Consider the following 10,000-nt stretch of genomic DNA (forward strand, 5'->3'; position numbering starts at 1 on the left):
GGCGGGGACCGAGAGGACAAAAGGCTGGTGCTGCACTTAACATTGTGATGCAGCCCACCACACAACAAGGATTTCCCATTAATTCACAGTGACCCGAGCAGGTCACTGCCACCGCCCGCCTGCCATCACATACTTGTTTGGTGCCGCTCAATGGCATCTCGCGACCAATGGCAGTGCTCGTCGCATCAATCTAACCAGCAGCACGCCTCACCGTCTTCCTTCCTAAAAGTTACAGGTAACTTTCCTTTATATATTTTACTTTACATCCTGGTTTTTTTTCAGCATCATCGCCACCACCACCACCATTATTATCCTTCCCTCTCCTTCTTTGTCCTTAACTCGGCTCGTATGCATTAACCTCACTCCCTAACTCACAGAAAGTACCAGCGTGGCCGCAGCGAGCGTGGGGCGGGCATACGGCTCCCGCTCAGCTACTGCCGAGGAAGGGAGCCCTGAATACTTCGGAAATTAACTTGAAAATAAACATTGGTGGGAAACTGTTGCTATGGAGACGAGGGGATTACAGAAGGGAAGCCGGGGTACGTGCGCCTCTATTGCTGGGGGCAATGGCAGCGGCGTGGCTGGGAGGTGAGAGGCTAGGGGACGCGAAGGGCACGGCACTGAGGCGTGGGTGGCGATGAAAGGCAAAGAATAAAGTAACAATACGACGATAAAAATGGTGGACTTGACAATTTGAAACACAATGCCCGAAGTGCAGAGAAGTGGAGAGTGAGTGGAGTGAGGGGTGCATTGGAGGGATGGGGAAAATAAAGGAAGAGAGTGTGTAAGAGTTGTGGTGTCGTGCATGGGGAGGGAATGGAGGGGAAAAAGGAGGAGGTGGTGATGGTGGTAGGAGGGTAGAGAACGGTAAGATTGGAAGGGGGATGTTATAACTGCAGGGTGGTGACGATTACCTTCCTCAGTCACGACATCTGATCGATATTTACACACTCACTGACTCATGCACCCACACACACCCGCAACACACACACACACACACACACACACACACACACACACACACACACACACACACACACACACACACAAATACTTCTATCAGTTTAATCTTTTCCTCTTATCCCTTCCCATATTACGAATGTCCTTTTTTTTTCCTCTCTTCCTCGAATATCTTACCTTTCCATTTCCTATTTCACAATCAGTTTTCACCCTGTACGTCTCTTTTCCTTTACCCTTTGCCTCCTCCTCCTCCTCCTCCTCCTCCTCCTCCTCCTCCTCCTCTAAAATTTCCGGTGCATTGCTCGTGCTGTTCTGCTGCTTCGCAAAATTAAATATATACAACCATCTATCTCAATTATGATATTTCCTTCCTCCCTTCCTTCCTTTCTCCTTCCTTCCTTAATGCATTCCCTCCACTGACCTTATAAACTAATGAATTCAGATTGCAGTGTCATTCTTTTCTTTGCCACTGTCCTATCATCTCCTCCTCCTCCTCCTCCTCCTCCTCCTCCTCCTCCTCCTCCTCCTCCTCCTCCTCCTCCTCCTCTTCCTCCTCCTCCTCCTCCTCCTCCTCCTCTCCTCCTCCTCCTCCCCATCAGTGTCACAATAACTCGGCCCGGTCACGGAAAATTGATGTTGCCTCCCCCATCTCTCTCTCTCTCTCTCTCTCTCTCTCTCTCTCTCTCTCTCTCTCTCTCTCTCTCTCTCTCTCTCTCTCTCTCTCTCTCTCTCTCCCTCAACTTCTCTCCTTCGGTCTCAACAATCTCCCTCTTCCTCAATTCAACTTTCTTCAATCCCCTCTTATTTTTCCACACCCTCCTTGCCTCCTTTCCTCCGTGCCTTACTTACTTTCTTACTTGCTTATTTGCTTACTTACTTACTAACTTGCTTTACTTTTCTTTGTCACTTCTCTTCCACTTCCTTTCTTAACTGTCCAACTTCTTCCCACTCTTATCACATTTCCTTCCTTTCCCCCTTTCTTTACCTCTCAACTTCTTACACTTTTCTTCATTGCATTCCGCTCACTTCCGTTTCTTTCGTCCTACCTACCTCAACCCTTTCCTTTCTCTCTCCTATCCACTAACTCACCACCACATTCCTATACTTTCCTTCAATTTCTTCCTTTTACCTCTTTCTTTCTCCCTTAAACCCCTTTACCATGCACATTCTCTCCGCTCTCCTGTATTTCCTTCCTCTTATCTCGTTCTTTCGTCCTACCTCAACCCTTTCCTCCCTAACTCCCTCTCCCTTAAACCCTTTACCACATTCTCTTTTCACTCTCTCCTCCCCCTTTGCCTTCTCGTCAAAGCAAGGGAAGCCGCCCCTCGCTCCCCGCCACGCTAAGGCTTCCCCAATGAGCGAGCTGGTGAATTTTTACCGCCAAAGCTTCTCCCGGCTAGGTAAGGTATGGGACATATGTTACCTGTCTGTAATGGAGGGGCGGCCGTCACCTGGGGGTTGCTCCTGTTTTGATCCTCGTCTCTCTCTCTCTCTCTCTCTCTCTCTCTCTCTCTCTCTCTTTTTTTTTTTTGTTTCATGATTTTTCTTTTCGTTTTTTTCCCTTTATTCCTGTTTTTATTGTTATTTTTTCATTTTCTTTTCCCCTCTCCTTTTCTTTGTTATCTCTCTTCCTTACTTCCTTCTCGTTGTTTTCGTTGTTGTTTCTTATCAGGTCCATCTATTTTTTTCTTGTTTTTTCTTACTTTTCCTTTCAAAATTTTCTTACTATTTCTCTTTTCTTCCCTATCATTTGTTCCCGGACATCTAAACACTCCATCGCTTATCTAATCTTCCTTTTATGTTCTTCGTGTTTCTTGTGTCCGTCACCTTCACTTCCTCCTCCTCCTCCTCCTCTTCCTCCTCTCGTGAAAACATTCCTTCCTTATCCTCTTCTCTTTCTCTTACTATTCTTTCCTCTTCTGGTGGTGGTGGTGATGGTGGTGGCGGCAGGAGACAGAAACCTCTGAGACGCAATAAGCTCACACACACACACACACACACACACACACACACACACACACACACACAGTTTGGGGGACGATACGGGAAATCTCCAAGACCCGGTTTGCTTTCATCTTATTTTGCAGCTATTTTCGGATTGCATTCCAGCGGATGGGGGCGCCGCTCTTGCACTGGCTGGCTGGAGGACTTTAATAGCTCAATAGCAACAAGCGGAAATAGTGCTCAAAGACTGACCAGCGAGCCTCGCCCAGTCTTCATGATGCGCGACTATTACCCATGAAGGCAATTGGAGAAAAAGGGAAGATGGGGTGAATGATGGATAAGGAATGAAATGATGAAAGAGGATGCCTTTGTAATATAGTGAATTTAAAAGGAGATTTAAAATATTTTGATCAAGTGTACTATAGCAAATAAAAAGAAAGGATAAAAAATTGACACAGATGAATAGAAGTGGTAATAGAAAGAGTTAGAGAAATAAAGACAGGGTCAGAAAGAAACTGCTGAGGACAAAATTGTAAATAAACTAGAAAGGAAAAGGTTGGAAATAGACGAGAAAAAGTCAGAGAGATATTACGAAAAACTGTTAGAGGAAAAGGGATGATGGAATACAGACAGAACATGACGCTGCAGAATAAACTGTAAAATAATGAAAAAGGGAATAACAAACAACACTTAAACAAACTGTAATGAAAAGAAAAATCAATAACAAATAACGAAATGTATATAAAGTTTGACGATGAAATAACAATATGATAAAAAGAATGATAGATAAGCAATATGAAAAAATGGATGATAAAATCTGCGAATAAAATATGCTAGAGAATGTAAATGAACTAACGATAGAATAATATAATAAAATACGAAAAAAAATAAGAGATGAAAGAATATTACGAAAAATTAATAACGTAATTAATAAAGAAGGCAATAAATAATGCCTAACAGAGAGAGAGAGAGAGAGAGAGAGAGAGAGAGAGAGAGAGAGAGAGAGAGAGAGAGAGAGAGAGAGAGAGAGAGAGAGAGAGAGAGATAAACTCTAATAATAATGAAGTCGAGATAAACTACATAACATATTCAGGTTATTTTGACAGACAAGCTTCCATCTCTCCCTCTCCCTCTCCCTCTCATTCCACCGGATGTTATTGGCTTGAGTGATGGAGCAGCCCCCTTCCTACCCTGCCCCTGCCCCTGCCCACTACATCCCTGCCCCTGCCGCTTATACGATTGGTAATAGTCAGGAGGGGAGAACGCATCACTATCGATACCTGGCTGGCGAAAGAAGACAAGGCCACGCCAATACCACACCACCACACTACCACGCAAAGCCTCCCACCTGTCTACACTCGTCCCTGTTCTGTCTACGCTTCGCTACGTCTCTCTACGTCTCGTCTATTTCAAGATCGCCGCGGGTAATCTTCTCATCACGCCGATCTATCTCGTCTCGCGTCCGCCTCAGCTTCGTTTTTCGTCTCTCAGTTGCCATTCAAAGCCCGAAGGGAAGATACGCGGCTAAAAGAATTCCCACCACTGAAGGAGAACGTGATACATGCCCCCAAAAATAGCCCCCTTTTCCCGGGACTCACACGGGTATCAATTTCATCACCGAAAGGGCGTGGAATGAAAGGCGCCGTATGAAAAGGATGTGTAAAAGGGCATGGTGTGTGTGTGTGTGTGTGTGTGTGTGTGTGTGTGTGTGTGTGTGTGTGTGTGTGTGTGCGCAGATGGTTGGGTGACTAGAGTTGCTTTATTTGGGAGAAAATACGACTAGCAAGTGATATAAGGAAGTCAGCCACCCCAGATACACTTGATATGGATTAGCTTGGGTTAGGGTAGGTCGGGTTAAGTTGCGTTAAGTTTGGTTGGAGTATGTTATGTAAGTAATAAGAAGACCAATACGCAACAAAACGGATAGCAGAACAAAATATGAGTATAAGTGCCTTAACTGTATCAAATCATAAGCTTAATTCAACCTAAGTGTAGTTTAACCTAACCTAACATGACCAAACACACCTCAAGCGCCTAATCCCACGTGACCTGTTAGCTCCCTCGACACCGTGACTCTTCATAATGGGCGAGTCAGACTGAGGTCACTGTCCGGTAGCGAGACTCGGCACGAATCCGAGTCTTGGCACAACAAACACCGGGTCGCCACTCGCCACAGCCACCCAGCACTGCCTCGCCAACACATCACTTACAGGGGAGCGTGAGACGAGACCCGGGCGAACCAGTACATGTAAACACTATCAGGCTCACCATACAACGCCCCACCAAGGACAACCTACTGCGTATTCCCCCACCCTCTCTCTCTCTCTCTCTCTCTCTCTCTCTCTCTCTCTCTCTCTCTCTGTCGACCCAATACGTTTCAAGGACACGAGGCAAGGGGCCCGGCCATTTCTCACAGTCTAGTATCGAGGTCATTAGGAAGGCAGTGGTGCTCAAGACCCGCCTGACGAAGGAAAAAGGAAGGAAGGCAGGACAGGGTAATAAAGGCATTAGTGTTCCCCGCTTCTTACTTTACTCTTCACTATGCTAAGACCTCACCACGGAGCTCATTTGTTATATTCTTGGACTCTTCTACTACTACTACTACTACTACTACTACTCTACCTCCTCCATTTCCTCGTCTCCCTTTTCCACAGTATCTTCTCTCCCTTCATCTGCATGGCTGACAAAAAATTCTCTATAATTCACTGTTCCCCTTTTCCTCTCTCTCTCTCTCTCTCTCTCTCTCTCTCTCTCTCTCTCTCTCTCTCTCTCTCTCTCTCTCTCTCTCTCTCTCTCTTCATCCTCATCTATACCCTACCTTTCCTTCTCTCCTCTATATCCGTTTCTTCCTCCCTCTCTTGCTCCTTTCACTATCTTTAGCACGCTCTCTCTCTCTCTCTCTCTCTCTCTCTCTCTCTCTCTCTCTCTCTCTCTCTCCGTTTGTGTTTACCTTCCTTCCTAGTGCCCCGCCTCGCTTCATTGCCCGCTCATCCCCGCATCATACGCGCCACGTTACGGTAATGCAGTGTCTATTACAACCTCCCGTGCTTTATTGTCACTCACGTCCTCATTCCCTTCCTCCATCATCACCTCTGGCGCGCCGCTAATCCCTCATATCTCTGTCCTTCCTCCTTCCTCATTTCCCTGCTCCTCTTCCTCTTCCTTCGCTCCGCTTCATTACTGCGTGGTGTTTTATTCTGTTTCATTGCAGTTTTCTTGTTTCAGTATTTTCGTTCCCAGTGAGATGGATGTTCATAGAAAGTTAATTAATATTATACGGTGGTGGTGGTGGTGGTGGTGGTGATTATTCAGGTCCTTCTCGCAAAGTCATATCCTTACGAGGTGTCATATTCATTCTCTCTCTCTCTCTCTCTCTCTCTCTCTCTCTCTCTCTCTCTCTCTCTCTCTCTCTCTCTCTCGTATCTGAACTTATTACAATACTGACAAGAGGCAGTGGCGAAAAACGTTATTAGATTTACGAACATCTGTAATGCATAAGTACAATAGCGCGACCGCGAGACATCAAATGATTGCGTAATACAGAGCATAACGTATTCTCTCTCTCTCTCTCTCTCTCTCTCTCTCTCTCTCTCTCTCTCTCTCTCTCTCTGTCTCTCTTGTCAATAGTGGCAGCCCTACAAGTGTGCTCTGGTTATATATATATTTTCCTGGCGTCACGGGACTGAGGCAGGTCGTCATTAGCGCAGTTAAGCCCTCCTTCTCTCCACACAATACCGAAACGTCACCCTTAGCAACAGTTTTCCACAGTCTTACTCCCCCTACACCTGACACGCGCCCTCAAACCACCACCCACACGCGAGCAATTTTTCCCAGTAAGCCTTCGCCGCCCTTATGTAACTCCAGCCGTTAGACTCCTGCCCGCCTACACATTGCGAAGGTGGATCTTTTAATACACCTCCTCCTCGTCCTCCTCCACCTGTAGCACTATTGATTTCACCGATTTCTTTATTTTCTTTGCGAGGTTAATGAAGAAAATAGGTTTCAAAATAATGATGCATAAGAGTGATAAGGAAATATGACGTAGGTAAGGAAGGCATGCGTAAAAGATGTGTTAGTAGTAATAAATGTTCATGTTGAAATCAATACAGGTGGAATAGTGTGATTTACGTAACCTCCTTGGTCTGTGCGTGGGTTTTTTGTTTTTTCAACTTGTTTATGTTAGTTACCACTCTCTCTCTCTCTCTCTCTCTCTCTCTCTCTCTCTCTCTCTCTCTCTCTCTCTCTCTCTCTCTACTTTCATTTTCTTTTCACATCGCACAGTAGGACCCAATTCTCGAGGTGTTGACTGTTCTACTTCCTCTATCACTCCCCTCTCCCAACACCACTAATTGAGAAAGCCGCCCAATACTTCCACTAATGACAGCGCCGATACAGGAACAATATAGCGGAAGGTCACTCGTTTCTTGCCTGCCTGTACCAGTCTGCCTGATCTCTAGTGCTACTGTTTTTGCTGCTGGGTTTTCACGTTTAATCCTTCCTCATTGCCCAAAACGTACACTGCCTGAGGGTCTGTAGAGGGAATGCTGGATCTGAGGTGGTTCATTCAGTTGTTATTTGTTGTTGATGATGATGATGATGATGATAATAACAGTAAACGAAAAATAAAAAGATAAAAAAGAAAAATAGGTTCCTGTTTGTTTTTCTTTGCACATTTTTGGGGGGAGAAGAACAAGAAGAACAAGAAAAAGAACAAGAACAAGATGAAGAACAACGACAACAAGACCAAAGTGATAGTTAATGTTTGCTTTCCTGTTGCATATTCCTTTTGAAGAAGAAGAAGAAGAAGGTGATGATGATGATGATGATGATGATGATGATGATGATGATGATGATGATGATGATGATGATAATGAAGAAGAAGAACAAGAAGAGCAAGAAGAAGAAGAAGATAAAAAGAGAAAAAGAAAGAGACGAAGAACAAGAAGAAAAAGAAGAAAAAAAAAAAAAGATTAAGAAAAAAAAACAAGAAGAAAAAGAAAAAAGAAGAAAAAGAGCTGCTAATAAAATCCCCAAACACTGCAACCCACTTAACCCCTTCACCATCCCCAACAACCCCACCCACACACTCAGATTACACACATTTTTCCTCCCCACCTCTTCCCCCCCTCCTCCCTTCGCACCCCAACTCCTCCCCCACCCACTCATCCTCTTCCCTAGACACAGTTCCTCTCGCCAATTACCTTTTTTCCCTCTTTATCCTTTTTCTCCGCCTTTCTTTCTCTTTCTTTTGCACTAACCATATTCTCTCTCTCTCTCTCTCTCTCTCTCTCTCTCTCTCTCTCTCTGTGTGTGTGTGTGTGTGTGTGTGTGTGTGTGTGTGTGTGTGTGTGTGTGTGTGTGTGTGTGTGTGTGTGTGTGTGTGTGTGTGTGTTCGAAAAAGTACTAATATGAGAGTCCCATCTAAAAGGGAAGGGAGGAAGGGAGAAAGGAAGGAAGGGAGATAAGAAGGATGAAAAGAGGGAGTGAAAGAAGAGGAAACAATAAAAAAAATATCGAGAGGGAAAAGTGAAAAAAGTGATAAATGCAGGCTTTACAGAGAGAGAGAGAGAGAGAGAGAGAGAGAGAGAGAGAGAGAGAGAGAGAGAGAGAGAGAGAGAGAGAGAGAGAGAGAGAGAGAGGATGAAACTTGGACGACTATTTGTTAAACTTGAGAGGAAAACATGACTGCCCCAACTTCACGGATTAACTTATTATAAAAAGGTTTAAGAGGTGTGAACTTTCTTTTCTCCCAACAACCCCCCCCCCCGCCTCTCTCTCTCTCTCTCTCTCTCTCTCTCTCTCTCTCTCTCTCTCTCTCTCTCTCTCTCTCTCACCGTCTGGGCAGAGTTCTTCACCTCAAACTTTCGGCACAAACTTTAAGGGGGAGGAGGGAGGGAAATGTTTAAAGGAAATTAAATGACTCTTCGCTAACCAACACCAGCCGCTGCTTTCAAGGGGCGGGGCGGAGGAAGAGCGCAAGGGGCGGATGGGAGTAGGAGGAAGAGCACAGTGAGTGGTGGCGAGAGGAGGGCAAGAGTGTGTTGGGGAGGCATTGTGGAGTGTCACGAGGGAAACATACATGAAAGAAAGAAAGAATGTAAGTCTTTTCTCCACCTAAACCGTGAGGAGAGAGAGAGAGAGAGAGAGAGAGAGAGAGAGAGAGAGAGAGAGAGAGAGAGAGAGAAAAAAAAAAAATAACCATAAATAGGGAGAAAAAGTGATGAAATACAACACACGAGAGAGAGAGAGAGAGAGAGAGAGAGAGAGAGAGAGAGAGAGAGAGAGAGAGAGAGAGAGAGAGAGAGAGAGAGAGAGAGAGAGAGAGAGAGAGAGAGAGAGAGAGAGACGGCTGGCTGGCAGTTACTATACACTGATAACTTGCTGGATGCTGTAAATGGAGGCAGAGGGACACTGGGCTGGGGAATATTGAGACTGTTGGTGAGATAGGGAGAGTCGAGGGAGACAGAAACACACAGAGAGATGGAGACTAACTGGAGATGAATGTTGATATAGAGGGAGACAACTGGCCATATGGAGACTCGGGGGGAAGATGGAAACCGGCAGAGGAGGAAATTGAAGCTTGGGGAAAGTGGTGGAAATGGAGACTGATGAAGATGGAGATGGATGGGGAAGGAAGCTGGCAGGTCCGGTGATGGGAACGCTGGACTTGCCATCATCATCAATACAGTGGTGGTGTGGTGATGGTGGTGATCAGGTGGTGGTGGTGGTGTGGTGTAACGTGATCTACTTATGCTCAATGGTGATGTCAAGATATCCTGTGAGTTTCGTGTTGGTGGATCGAATAGAAATTGATGCATAGTGTGATTGGCTGGTCTTGCTGAGGTACGCCAGGATGAAGAAGTGGTGGGACTGATCGGTGTGAATGATAGGTATGTTTTACAAAGAGACCGCCACGTGTAGGTATGATGACTTCCTGCAGCTTCCCTTATTTTTATTTATTTATTTTTTTTTTACTAGCTGCAGATGCGTTAGGTAAAAGTAAGTGTTTTTCTCTTCTTTTTTTCGGACTGAAACATTTTGTACAAAACGGCGTTACTATTTTGAATATCTACAATGACAACAAGTAATTTTATTT

General features: G+C 45.2%; 1 protein-coding gene across 3 annotated transcripts in view; it reads right to left on the bottom strand.

Moving 5' to 3' along the window:
- Positions 1-10,000, bottom strand: part of LOC123515807 (neuroendocrine convertase 1-like) — a 239,936-nt gene that overhangs the window by 163,843 nt on the left and 66,093 nt on the right. The gene's annotated exons all lie outside the window — the stretch shown is intronic.

This window comes from Portunus trituberculatus, chromosome 40 (genome assembly GCF_017591435.1).
Source record: "Portunus trituberculatus isolate SZX2019 chromosome 40, ASM1759143v1, whole genome shotgun sequence".
NCBI lineage: Eukaryota > Metazoa > Arthropoda > Malacostraca > Decapoda > Portunidae > Portunus > Portunus trituberculatus.